General features: G+C 32.4%; 1 pseudogene; it reads right to left on the bottom strand.

The window, feature by feature from the left end:
• Window positions 1-295: 295 nt before the first annotated feature.
• LOC149558306 (cullin-1-like) overlaps window positions 296-15609 on the bottom strand; it is a 59066-nt pseudogene continuing 43752 nt past the window's right edge.

The raw sequence follows: 15609 nt of genomic DNA, 5'->3' as shown, positions 1-15609 counted from the left end.
TAGTTGCACACCTTGTCATGGGATGGTGCTCATTGGTCTACTGGGCCGTTGTATGCCAATGAAAACATTCATTAACATATTTCAAGTACTTGTCATGCAATTCAATCACTTTCCTCACAAATGCCTAAAATGTACCCATAAAGGATAGAAACAAGCTATTATTCAAAAGAACAAGGACTAAAATCATATGCATATCTTCTACATGCCAAGCTATCTTACTCATGCAATTTTTTAAATGAACAAAATCCATTGCTACAATATATAAAATTTTAAATCATAAATGTCATGTAATATACTACATATTGTAAGTAGCCACAGTTAATAAAAGATATAGACAAGTCTCTACCTGCTCCTGTGCACCAACCATGTCCTTCTTTTCCACTTGGAATCTAATATAAAGTGGAATAAAGATTAGTCAAGACCTTAAACAATAAAACCTTAAAATCTAATTTAAAATAAAATCATTAAAATTAGTCTAATAATGGACTTATGACATCAAAATCGATAGAGCTAAAAATTACCTTTTATTGCTAGATGTGTCTTCTGCATGCTTAACTAATGATGTTCCCTCACCAGTTATAGTCTATAGAAAAAATATGCATAATGAGAACCCAAACCACAATGAAATCAAGGAGATTTTCTTTCATCTCCAAAAAAATCTTATTAATTTGGAATTGAATGGTTTAGCGGATTTCCAATTAATATTTATACCTACTTGAAAATTTGAGCCATAGGTTCCAATCCTTTAGGTATCCTAAAAAATAATCTATACATCCTCAAAAGATCAAAAATAGTAGAAGATTGTAAGCAAAAAAAATATTAAAAAGCATGCTCGCAACTCCCACACAAGTAGCAATATTAAAACTCATAGACCAAAATAATACCTTGTCATCTCTTAGCAATGCATGGCAACCTGAATGTTCCTTCTCCAATAGTTGACTCTCATACTAAGATAGTAATTCATTTTGTACTTTTTGTAGAAAAGAACACAAAAATGTAACCTTTTTCGTCTGATTTTGAATTTTGGCTCCATAAAACTATTGATGTGAGCCCTAGACATTCTTGAAAGCCTTGGAAAGTACAATATCAAAACTTGAACATCTAAATTTTAAAAAAAGCATGTTGATTTTCATGTCTATTTATTAGCAACATTTTTATGGTTGGTTGAATTGATGGATTCTCATAGAAATAATGTGTACTCTATAAAGACTTACTTCTAGTAATTTGTGTTCACTACTAGAATGTAGATAATGGGAAACTCTCTCTTTTTCTCACTTCAAACATTCCTCACCCTATAGTACAATATTGATATGCATTAACTTTTAGATAAAGAGCCTTTTTCATAATATAAAAAAAAATCATCAAATCATGTTTCCTTTCCTAACTCCCCCTTTAGTGTTGACCTTGAGCATATAATCTAGACAAGAATCCTCTAGAATCCACAAGGAAGCCTTTCGAGAATAGTAAGAAGTAGTGTCTTCCAACATGGGTACTTCAAAATATTTTCATAGAACTCCATGCTACCCATCCCAATCTTTACAAAGATGCCAAGAACATTTTTCAACAAAGCTTGATCAATTTGTTCTCTTTCATGTTCCTTATCAATCTGAGATAACATTTGTGGATACTAACATATTTAGTAAATCAATAAAATTATTTAAAAGTCCAAACAACTATTGACAAATTATCAACATTTTTAGAAATATACTAGATTTATCACTGTATCCTTTATATTATTCCTAATTTCTTGGTAGACTTGCGAAAGGGAGAGCATTGTTCCAAAATTGCTAATGTTATTTAACATATCTAATCTACTCATAAATATTAATCCTACTACCCTATTTATGATAAATAGGTGAAAAACAATATGAAGATATAGAACAGAGCAAAAATACTGGATATTTATAGTTATACTAACCAGTTCATGAAAATACATTAAACCAACTTCATTTAGTGTTGGCAATGAGTGCCTTGCAATGAAGTAGTGGTCCAAGTAATTAAAAAAATGAGAAAGCCACCAAACCATTACTTTGTGATTTTCCCAATACTTCACTAGTTCTCTCAGCATAAACTCATCATGCTTCTTCCTTAGGGATGGTAGAACCCACGTTTAACATTTAAGAGAATTCAAACAAAGAGCAAGAAGCACAATCTAGAGGACTACAATCAACACATACTATATCAATTCAAAGCTTTTCAGGCAGAAAATATTACCACCTGTTACACCATATCAGATTAATGTAGAATAGCCAAAAAATGAAGGAAGAAAATCTATCAAAGAGTACATAACAAAAATAAAATAATTTTAAAAAATACTTGTAATTCAAAATTGGACCTTGCACTAGAAAACTCGTGCATGATCAAATAACATGTAACTTGCCACTCTAAACAAATGGAAATCTTTTCCTCTAAGATATAAACAAAAGATAGATGCACCTTGTGTGAATAGAAAACATTTAGTTCTACTAGATTTAAATGTAGATGTAATACATAAATCTTTGTCATAGGTATAGACTCCAAACCATATCATCCAATCCACCACAATTCTTATTTTCAACGATTAGCCACTACAATCCACTTTTTATCCAGCAATTCTTTCTTGGGAATAAAAACATATACATAATATTTTTTGGAGACCTCCATATCTTGGAACTTAATTACAAGGAATGCAAGGAATATAGTTTGCTTCATATTCAAGGCCTCAAACCCATCAGATGCAATGCAACCAAAAGAGCTCAGTTTTTTGGCCCTTACCTATTTTTGTGCATCCCATGCAATTTTGTACTCCCTTTTTTCCATGGCATCGTCATTTTGCAGTATTCACTCAGACTAAACAAACAAAAAACTTAACAACTAACTAAGATAAATAAAGGCTAGTAAACATCAAATTGTTTACAATGATTTCAAATTACTTGTGTTTTTCTTTCTGCATTTGACACTGTGTTTCCATATTGCATTACATCTCACTTAGATCTCCTACAACCTTGCCCTAACAAAGTATCAATGTGTGTAAGCTTCTCCAACCCATTTGGGCTCAAACTTGGCTTCATTTCTTATGGTGTCAAGCCTTTGCCTTAACCCTGTCTAATCCCTTTTAGTCTAGAAGCCCTATTTTCCACCACATTTTTACTTCTATTATATTTCTTAATTTAGGAAGCATAATCATAGATTCACTTTTATAGGAATGCTTTGTTTCCTATTGCAATCTTTCAACTTAAGCATGATGAATGGGATACTAAATCTATTAGTTTTTGCATTAATTTCTTAAGGATTTTAATTCCTTGATGGGGAGACCTATACAGCCTAAAAATTTAGATTCTATGATAAGGGGGCATAAATTTTGCAAGCATGAATCTCATAATCATAGGAAGTGTTACTATTTACATCCATTGAATAAATATGTTGACAACATTCAATATTTATAAATATATCAAACTTCATGAAATACTATGTAGTAAAAAGCAATAATAAAATAATAGTGCAAGAGGTGCACAATTACATGAAAGATCCATTTTTACTTATGAACAAAAAGAAACAAATAATAAACAACACAACATATGTACTTTTTCTATAGAATGGTGTTAGTCCTTTCGCATTATCTTTTTGCCAACACTTCCAAAAAATGCATGAAATAATGATTAATCCAGGCAAGACCTATCATAAATTGCCTAATAGAGATCACACAAATCTAATATATAATTTGATATCTGTAACATATGATCCATGAGAGAAATTTATCTTAAAAGATGCACTTTCTAAGACTTCTATAAACTCAAGTTTGAGGATCCATATAGTATCCATGGAAATATGTTTGTAAAACTATAGTATTGCAATTGGAACAAAGTCATAGTAAAAAAATTAGAAAGGAACTTGAAGAACATACTCACCACTCATCTTCATCATGTTGTCCAAATGAACAACTTTAGTAGCCATATGTTGAGATAAATGATTTTAATTAGTTTTAATTTTTATAAATGGAAAGTTTTTCAATGGTTAGGAGCCATTAATATTCTTTGCATGCATCAAAATTTTTGTTATTTATGGAAATAAAAGGAAGATAATCAGAAGGCCTTTTACAAAGGATTTTTGATGCTTACAAAGAAAATTAAGGATATTTAGAGTGTGTTTGCAATACAAACTAATCAAAAAGTTTGTTAAGTCTCCAATATATAGATAGTTGATTTCCCTCCAGATAACTACAGAGGCGCACAATACTAGCAAAGCTACTATCTAAAGAAGCAATGGTGCATACATCATAGACTAATAAACATTAGATCTGAGTTCTAGAAAAAAAAATAACCATTGAATTTATATATTCTTCAAAATATTCCATGTATTCATCATACAGGTGCTGCGAATAATCCTAAGGAGGTTTCTACATACACATGTTATATATAGTCCAGTATATGTAGTTAAGAAAAGTAATAGCTACATATTATAGACATGGTAAAAAATAGTTCATATGAATGATTGAAAATGCTTCTATTAATAACTATGTGAATGTTTCTATTTTTGCATCAACAATAAAATTGTGTACACAAATTCTATGAAGCAATGCTCAATCTCGGTAATACATAAAGCATGTGAAACCTAGAAACAAAATAGAATTGTGTTAACATAATGTAGCTTCTTTTGAAATAAAGCCAACAAGAGCATCATCAATGTAATGATAAAATTGGGTTTTAAATGAGAATAATATAATAGTAGAAAAATAAATAAAGAACTACATGCATTATTGAGCAAAACAAACTATGAAAAGCACAACAATAGATATGTATAAAGAACCATGTACTTGTTGGAAATAATCAAGGCTAGCTAGGTTACTGAGAGAGGAGGGGTGAATCAGTAACCTCAAAAACCTTTAACTAATTCAGCACTTAATCAACATAATCCATTCACCATTTAATTCATCTAATCTACTGCATGCATGAAAAACTAAATGATAAACATTAATGGCACATGAACATGAAATTTGGTAACCTAGAAACCTTCCAAATAGAAAGTAGAACTGGGGTGGGGATGGTACCCACAAAATTTCACTACTATAGTATAAATTTGGCCTATTAAGGCTTATATTGACCACTTCTGATGATCTTCCTTGTTAAGAGCAATTTGGATTGCTAGATCCACCTTGTTAGAGGTTTTACAAACATACAATGAAGTATGTACTCTATTAAGAGATTTGAAGAAAGACTATAAGTCTACCCTATTAAAGGATTTAGAAATTGATTCACCTATTAGGATGAAATAGTAGATCTAACTTACAACTTGATTGTTGATTAGATCCTTGAAGTACAGATCACCTCTTGTGATAGATATAACTTTACTACTTCTTGTAGACCTAGCTAAATACTCTACTATATTGCTGATTTGCATTCACTCTTCTCAAAACATTGTATATCCATACATCCATATATTGCAAATGATACAATGCATTAAATATATACCATTACAAGATTTACAATTACAAGGTCAGTTAAAACACAAGTAAACAAAATATTACTAAGTTGGCTAAATAGTAGAAACTAGGTTTTGTAAGCTGACTTGGTGAACTTCTATTACTCAACATCTACTACATTACTCGGCATCATCATGTAGTTAGTAGAAGTAGAAGATTAGTCCATACAAATCACACAACGTAGCTTCAAACTTGGTGATCACTAGAGACTCAGTAGATATAGTGTCACTCAATGAAGACTAATTTCTATGTTTACCTTGCTGGCACTTAGTAAACACTGCTTATCCCATCACTTTGTAGACATTGGCTTCACATCATAGAAACTGATTACTCAATAGACATTGTGAATCTTGGTGACCACTATCTACTTGGTGATAACTACTAGACTACAGACTATCAATATTCTCTTGGTAGCTTCTGGAATGCTTGGTGTGAACTATGAAACTTGGTTATCACTAGATTTCTCGGTAACCATACAGAATTAAATAAGTTTTGTCACTAATGACAAATATAACATAATTCCAACAATCTCCCCCTTTGGCATTAGTTACAAAAACATTTATAAGCCAAGACTTATGTATACTGACATGTTGATTTTGATTTTTCAAAATTTATCTTTGTAACGCTATTGTATGTACATTTGTATATATCTCCCCAATACATAAGACATAATATATACATAGTCTCTCTCTTTTATTCTATACATTTATCAAGCTATTCTCTCCCCCTTTTGTCTCTTCACAAAATATCTCTTACTCCCCCTTTTTGACAATAATGTCTAAGAGTTATAAAATATATTCAAATAGAGACACCAAAATGTGAGAGAAACTCAGAATGTACCTTGAGAATAATAGCTAATGTCTTATCCCAGTTGTCTTACAAAATTTTGCAAATATGGAGAGCTACTTGAACTTCTATTAAGAGCTATATCATGTGGTCTACAATTGAGAAATTATTATCCTAGACAAATGACTTTGAATATACAATATGCTTTTGCATTGTGTCCATGATTGGAAGGATCATGTTTTGCATACCTATCAATGTGGACCTGGTCCTTGCTTCTTCTCTCAACAATGCTGGCTACATATTTGAAAAAAATCTCACCTTAATGTGATGTTTTGAGCTTTAGTTGGGGTCAAGCTATAGCCTTTGAGCACTAGCCTTAATATCTACATAAATCTTATTCAGTTTCTCTTTTATCTCCTTAGTGAACCCAGTAACATCACATAGCTTAGCAAAAAGAGATGTTACATTGGTAAAAGAATGTTCAAGATTACTCAAAAGTGAGGATAGCTCTACCTAGTTAATAGCAATGTGTTGATCAATGTGCTCAAGCACCTTATTACCAAAATTTCTCTCTGCCTTTTCAATTAACTTCTCTTGACTAGAAGTATCCTCATTGAACTTATTGACTACTTCTTCCAACTATAGAAAAATGTGTCGAGATGAATAAACATCAACACCTATAGCTATGTTAGTATATTCTTTGCACTTTCAATTATTAGGTATTCTCTATCTCTTTCCTCTCTTAACTGCTTATGCCTTGCCTTCTATTCCAAAAGTTGGCTAACCAATCTCATTTCTTCAACTATAGCAGTATCCATATCCAACTTAGGAATTTCAATTTCTTTGTCTAGATCTATGTCTTCATCAATTTCCTTTCCAGTAAGTAGAAGTTTTAGGGCTGTCCTTGGTTCTACTTTTCACATTACTTCCTTGGACTTAGGAATAGAGACAATTGTAGAGATAGTTGGACTAGCTATAAAAACTTGAATAGGACCAACTAAGAGGAGTGCAAACTGAATCCAAAATTGAAGTGCTACCTAAAATTGAGATGATAATAGGTGGAACACTAAGTGGAGTACATACAATAGGAGTAGTAGTAGAAATATTTGCAAGTGATGTACTTACATGCGCATGCAAATTTGAAGTTGACAAAATTATAGAATTGGATGATGTTGATGTTGCTAACTCAAGATCTGATGAAGAGGAGGGTTGTAGCTTGGTAGATGAAGTGGTAGACACTTCCATTATTGATAATTGGAGCTAAGAGGGAGAAATAGTGATTGAACAGATGATGTGTCTATTGAAGTTGCGATCACATTTTCTGAAGTTGTCTCTAACTCAGATGATGTAGCAGTCTTTGGTGGAGAGTGAGGAAGGGAGATTATAACTTGTGTATTTATTCTCATTAGATCATTCTCTTCATCTCCTTCCTTATCTTCCTCATTAGCTTCTTCCTCTTTATCTTCCTCATCATTCTTTAATGTTTGATAGTCCTTAGCGTCAAAAGTGACACATGTTGTGTTATCTTCTTCATCATTGTCATTGTCATCATCATCATCCTTGATCTCCACTAGATTTTCACTAGGTTTGTGCAAATGATAGATGTTTTTCCACATGTTTGTAGCATCTCTACAACATGCTCAATGTCTTTGATCAAAATCAAATATGTATGAAATCTAATCATCATTTTACCTTCATTGTCTATCATTGCTTCCTTAACCTTTGCATCCATAAGATTAGTTAGTAATTTTTTCAAAGATTGCTCACATATATCTTTTGTTGTCTGTATAGTTTATTCCCACCTTGGCTTCAATCTTGCCAATAATTCATTTGAAATCTGATGGGCAATTTGATCAGAGGAATATTTCCATTTTCCCATCTTATTAAGCACTAGCTCATCAATCTACATTTTCTCAGCATCTATTCTAGTTTCAAACTTTAATGCCTTGAATTTTGTGATGCCTACACCTTCTTCCATTTGTTTCAACCTTTCCTAGAAGGTAATTAGGGGCTTCCTCAATATAATTTCACTACAACCTTTATTCTTGGATCTTCTTGTAAATACTACTATAGAGGCTTTGGGTGGATTGGTAATAATTACCCTACCCTTCTTTTTCACAAGCTCTACCTCCTTTTTAGATTCTTGCTCTTATTCTTTTGATTCTTCAATATCTTCTCCTTTACCCTTAGTAAGCATGAGAGAAGCACTTGCAATTTTCAACTTGGCTACCTTCCTCTTACCTTTGCTTATTGCCTAAGATAGCTTGATTTTAAGCTCTATTCTAGCCTTTGCCTCATCATATGTTCCAAAAATAGGTAGCTTTGGATCTACTAGCTCATTGACTAGGGCTTTAATAATGTTCTTTCTCTCATCAATGTGAACCTCATATGGAAGAGGTTTCACCCATGCAACTCTAGGTCTAACTGCATGGATATAAACTTTATCACAATCAACCATGAAGCATACATCATCTTTATAATCTTCAACTAGATTAGGAGGAATCCTGAACCTGTTGTTCATTTTCTCCTTGAACACATCAAAATAATTATCAATTATACTTTCAAAATTTTCACCCATTTTTGCAATGAATTCATTAATCTGATACAAAATGGGAGTATCTTTCTTCCATACAACTGAACCTTTTGATGGAAAAAAAATTTGAACATAAAAGAAGAGACAAGTTAGAAAATAACCAAATTTATAGGGGTTTTTCTTTGATGTCTTGATGCTATCCATGTTCTTGTTTAGTTGTTTCAATAATAAATCTAACAAATCCAATTCTAGGTTCTTCTCCACAACTTTGTATGCCAAATCCACAGCCTCACATGGTACACTATTCAAATGACTAGAGCTATATATATCTTGTGTGCAATGATGTGAACACCAAACCTTAGTTCCACATCTAATATATTGCTAATCTTTAGACCTCTATCATCCCACTTAGCTAGGGTTTTCTTTTGAAGTTCTTCCCAACCTAGGGTTTTAGTTGTTTTGGCCTTGTTGAGCATAGGGAGAACAATAATCTTATGAATCATTTTCTTCGTGATCAATAAAAGATACTCTAACCATAATTGGCCATTATAAACACGGTTTAGAATATACCTAATTCACTTCACTTGCAAATTCTTCCGCATATGCGAGATATGGGTTTATCCTTTGACCTTTAGATGCTTATGCTCAGGTTTCAATGATCCATCAACACACATTTCTCCTAGGGCACTATCCATCTCTAGGGTTCCAATTTCATAGACAAAACACTTAAAATGAGTGTGAATATCATAAATGAGGAGTACCTTTGGAGGAATTTTTGATTGAGATCCATTTGGATCTAGTGACTCTGCAACTGTTGGAACTAACTTGAAAGTGGGTTCTTTCTATTCCACACTTTTTATTAACATTTCAAAACTTCTTTTTGTCTTTCTACTGGTACTTCCAAATGCCATAGTTGCTTGATAAATGAGAAAAAAATATTTGAAAAATCTTTGCTACAAATTTTCTCAAGATTGTATGGATGCACTGGAAATCACTCTACTCTAGGTATACTAAAGTTGTGGTAAAAAATGAAGCCAACATCTACCCTTTTTGATGAAAATTTTCCATTAATGCTTGGTACCATAATTACATAGTGTGTGATAGACTATCATCCACTCATTGTACTCGGTAGAAGCTTGTGACTCAACAATCGAACAAAACTTTATTACACCCGACCTAGCTAGGTAGAGTCTATGACCAACCTTGCTTTGTGGATATTGATTCCTTGTGATCCCTCTATATCTAAAATAAAGATTTGGATCTTTTCTTCCTATCATTGAACTACTTAAGATATGGCTTGAAGATACAGTTCTAGTTATTCCTTTAAGAATCTAATTGGAAATGGTGGAGTCATCCACTTCTTGAGTGACATGACCATCATTTGAATTACCTTACTCGGTAGATTTGGAAATCCACTAATGTCTCATCTGCTTCTTGATGTTATCATCTTTAACTTTCTTTTCATCTTCAACCTTTCCTATATTCATGAAATTCTTAGCTATATGACCAAGTTCAGTGCATGTATAACATCTTATGGTTGTATCCTTCTTTCTCAAGTGATGCCTTGCAAAATTTATGCCAATGTGTCCATATTCTCCACAATAATGACATCTACACCAAGTATTGTAGTCCCAACCAAATATTGTTTTTACAACCTGTTTAGCTAGATTGAATGGTTTAGATCTACATTCAAATGCCTTGTGACCTTATTTCTTGCATTTGTGACATTTACCTTCAAACTTTGCTTTCTCCTTGCATTCATTAGTTCTATGACCATGTTGAGTGAAATTGTAGCATTTCCCATTGAATTTTTCCTTTCCATTGCTCCAACATTTGTTTGATGTATGACCTATCTCACCACAATGATTACAAGTAGGTCTTTGGTTCCTTTGAGCACCTTGTTTGAAAGGTTCACCTTCTTCTTTGTATCCAATTCTTCCTTTACCTATTTGCCTATAAATATTTTGGTCACTTTGTTGATTTAATTGATCCATGTCTACTTGGGATTTCATTATCCTTTTATTGAGTTACTTGTTAGAGTTTAGATTAGTTTTCACTCTTTCATTGATTTTTCTTTCAGTGATTAAGTCATTTCTTAACCTTTCATTTTTAGATCTCAAACTCATGATTTCCTCATTTGCATTGGAGAGCTGATTGATAAGACTTTCTTGTTGAAGGGATTGATTTTGAGTTTCATTTTTTCTTGCCTCCAAGTCTTCATTAATCTTATTCCTTTGTTCCAAAATTTCACGTGCATTCTTATTGACTAAATTTCTTGTTCTCTTTTCAATTTTCTTACCTCTTCTTGTAGAGAGCCATTCTTTTCTAGGAGTTCTTTGATTGCCTCATTTGCTTCATCTGAACTACTTGAAGGGAAGAAGTTTTCAATATTTTCTTCAAAATACTAGTGTTCATTCATTTGTTTTGCAAGTTCCTTCCTTCTTTTTAGGGATTGAGAAAGATGCTCTTTTGCTTCCTTGAGTTGAGCTATGGCCATCTCCAAATCTAGCTTCTCATTGTCAATAGTTTTGTGAAGTCTAAATATCTCCATTGTCCTTGATCTTTGCTCAAGTTATTAAACTTTATCCTGAGAACCACAAAGCTCTAATACCAATTGTTGAAAATAATCAAGACTAGATAGGTTACTAAGAGGGGAGGTGTGAATTAGTAACCTAAAAAACCTTAATGTAATTTAGCACTTAATCAACATAATCCATTCACCATTTAATTCATATAATATACTAAATGCATGAAAAAATAAAAGATAAACATTCATGACACATGAACATAGAATTTGGTAACCCACAAATCTTCCAAAGATTAAGTAAAATTTGGGTGGGGATGATACCCACAAAACTTCACTACTACAGTATATAGTTGGCCTGTTAAGGCTTATATTGACCACTTCTAATGATCTATTCTATTAAGAGAAATTTGGACTACTAGATCCACCTTGTTAGAGGTTTTACAAACATACAATGATGTATGCACTCTGTTAAGAGATTTGAAGAAAGGTTGTTAAGTCTACCCTGTTAAAGGATTTAGAATCTAATTCACCTATTAGGATGAAATAGTAGATCTAACTTAAAACTTAATTGCTGATTAGATCCTTGAAGTACAGACCACCTCTTGTGATAGATATAACTTTACTACTTCTTGTAGACCTTGTTGAATACTCTTCTCTATTGCTGACTCGTATTCACTCTTCTCAAAACATTGTATATCCATACATCCATATATTTCAAATGATACAATGCATTACATATATACCATTCCAATATTTATAATTGCAAGGCCGACTAAAGCACAAGTAAAAAAAAAATTACTAAGTCGGTAAAAGAGTAGAAACTTAGGTTCTGTAAGCTGACTTGGTGAACTTCTAATACTTGACATCTACTGCATTACTTAGCATCATCATGCAATTGGTAGAAGTAGAAGCTCAGTCCATAATAATCAACAATGTAGCTTCAAACTCAGTGACCATACGAGACTTGGTAGATATAGTGTCACTCGGTGGAGACTGATTTCTATGTTTACCTTGCTAGCACTTGGTAAACCCTACTTATCCCATCACTCGATAGACATTGGCTTCACATCACAGAAACTAATTACTTGGTAGACAGTGTGAAGCTCAGTGACCACTATCTGCTTAGTGATAATTGCTAGACTGTACACTATCTATATTCACTTAGTAGCTTCTAGAATGCTCGGTGTGAACTGTGAAACCTGGTTATCACTGGATTACTTAGTCACCATACATAATTGAATAAGTGTTGTCACTAATGAAAAATATAACATAATGCCAATAATCTCTCCCTTTGGCATTAGTGACAAAAACACTTATAAGCCAAGACTTATGTATACTAACATACTAATTTTGATTTTTCAAAATTTATCTTTGTAAAGCTATTGTATATACATTTGCACATATCTCCCCCATACATAAGAAATAATGTATACATAGTCTCTCTCTTTTATTCTATACATATATCAAACTATTCTCTCCCCCTTTTGTCTTTTCATAAAATATCTCGTATTCCCCCTTTTTGAAAATAATGCCAAAGAGTTATATAATATATTCAAATAGAGACACCAAAATGTGAGAGAAATTCATAATGTACCTTGAGAATAATAGCTAATGTCTTATCCTAGTTGTCTTGCAAAATTTTATAGGTATGGAGAGCTACTTGAACTTCTGATGAGATTTTTATCATGTGGTCTACAATTGAGAAATTATTATCCTAGACTAATGAATTTGAATATGCAATATGTTTTTGCATTGTGTCCATGATTGGAAGGATCATGTTTTGGATATCTATCAATGTTGACATGGTCCTTGCTTCTTCTCTCAGCAATTTTTCCTACATATCTGACAAAAATCTCACCTTAATGTGATGTGTTGAGCTTGAGCTAGGGTCAAGCTGCAACCTTTGAGCACTGGCCTTAATATCTACATCAATCTTATTCATTTTCTCTTTGATCTCCTTAGTGACCCCAGTAACATCACATATCTTAGCAAAAAGAGATGTTACATTGGTAAAAGAATGTTCAAGATTACTCAAAATTGAGGATAGCTCGACCTAGTTAATAGCAATGTGCTAAGAAATGTGCTCAAGCACCTTATTATCAAACTTTTTCTCTACCTTTTTAATTAACTTCTCTTGACCAGAAGTATCCTTATTGAACTTATTGACTGCTTCTTCCAACTGCAACAAAATTTGTTGAGATGAATCCACATAAACACCTATAGCCTATGTTAGTATATTTTTTGTACTTTCAATTATTTATTATTCTCTATCTCTTTCCTCTCTTAACTGCTTCTGCCTTGCCTTTTTTTCCAAAAGCTAGCTAACCAATCTCATTTCTTCAACTATAGAAGTATCCACATCCAACTTAGGAATTACAATTTCTTTGTCCAAATCTATGTCTTCATCAATTTCCTTTCCAGTAAGTAGAATTTTTAGGGGTGTCCTTGGTTCTACTTCTAACATTACTGCCTTGGACTTAGGAACAAAGAAAATTGTAGAGATAGTTGGACTAGCTATAAAAACTATTTTCCAAAGCTTTCCAAATATCATAAGAAGTATTAAGTGATTTTACCTAGTTGTACTCAATTTTAGGAAGTATAGAGAATAATTCTTCTCTAGCTCTCAAGTTGCACATGAAAATTTCCCTTTCTACCTTGGTACAAGATTTCAAATCATTTTCAGCAATGGTTGTCTTTTCAGATTTTGTCAAGATCCAATATCCTAGACCCATACACAGTAAATGTGTCTTCATCTTTTCCTTCCAATTGTCATAATTTGTTCCATCAAACTCCATATTATCCTTTCTAAATATTTTTTCCATGGATCTCTCAAAGTTATTAAACTTTATCTTCAAGGACCTAATGCTCTAGTACCAATTGTTAGAAACAATATTCAGCCAATATAACTGAGGTGGGCATGGAGCAGGGGTAGGAAATTAGTTATCCAATAATTAACAACCTTAAATAATCTTAACCATAATTGTTAGAAACAATAGTCCACCAATATAGATGAGGTGGGGGGGTTGAATTAGTTATCCAATAATTAACAACCTTAAATAATCTTAACCATAATTGTTAGAAATAATAGTCCACCAATATAATTGATGTGGGCAAGGTACGGGTAAGGGGGTGGGTGAATCAATTATCCAATAATTAACAACCTTAAATAATCTTAACCATTCAATCAAAGTAAACAACAACCATAGAAAGATGCACATACATAATTATACTAGATATGTTAACTAGATCCCTTGATCAAAGGAAAAACCTCATTGGAAATGATGTCCACAAGATGATGTACTAATATAAATATTCCTTGTTAGAAGATGGACCCTATTAGGAGTCTATTACAACATTTAATACATAAGGCTCCCTATTAGGAGACTTTGAATCCATATGAGGAGATTCCAACCCTGTTAGAAGTTGTGCTAACCTAGTTAGGAGTTATGGAAGATAGAAGGACCCATAATCAAATAGCTTCTGGGGCAAGATCACCGAACTCACTATCCAACTAATCTTTCAACTATTTCTTGCAGAATAATTATCTGTAATGTACTTTAACTTCTTTCCCCTATTTTGTCAATTGGATTAATCCCTAGCAGACATTGTAGACTAGGTCATGAACCTTAGATCCAAGTATCAAACTTCAAATCTCATAATAAAACTTCGACAATGAAGTTTTCTTCACATTCATTCTACTCTTCTTATCTTTGCATTCCACTCTTTGTGCTTCTTGCAATTATTTTTACATCTCACACATGATAAATAAAATGTCCTTCCTTTATACTGAATCAATAAAATAATTCCTTGTGTCAGCTATTACACATTCTCAATTAATTACTATAGGACCTCATTAAGAACACGTTACACTTAGTGGTAACATTAATATGTTTCCTTGTAACTTGAATAACTTTCTATACATGTAACATTATGATGAGTGAGCTTTTCTACGTCATCTCTAGAATGTCTTCTACACATCTTTAACTTTGGCTTCTCAGAATAAAAAATCTGCTAAGAGATATAACAAGTTTACTAGAACATGCATCCATAAAATCTATCTCAGAATAATCTCCACCAAAAATTTCATAACATCTTCTAGACTTAATATCTTATGCTTTTGAGGTTAGATGCATATACTAGACACTTATTATAATCTTCCTTTAACCTCACTTAGTAAAAATGATCAACTAGTTATCTGTACCAACTTGATCTTTACTATTGTTCTTCTATCAGATATCACAGAAAATTGCCATGTTGACATCAATGACAAACACCATCATGAATGTAATATATCATAATGATAAT

This window comes from Cupressus sempervirens, chromosome 5, assembly GCF_028749045.1.
Source record: "Cupressus sempervirens isolate cs-2001-9-10 chromosome 5, ASM2874904v1, whole genome shotgun sequence".
Taxonomy (NCBI): domain Eukaryota; kingdom Viridiplantae; phylum Streptophyta; class Pinopsida; order Cupressales; family Cupressaceae; genus Cupressus; species Cupressus sempervirens.
The sequence above is the reverse complement of the archived record's forward strand: the minus strand, read 5'-3'. Positions and strand labels throughout refer to the sequence as shown.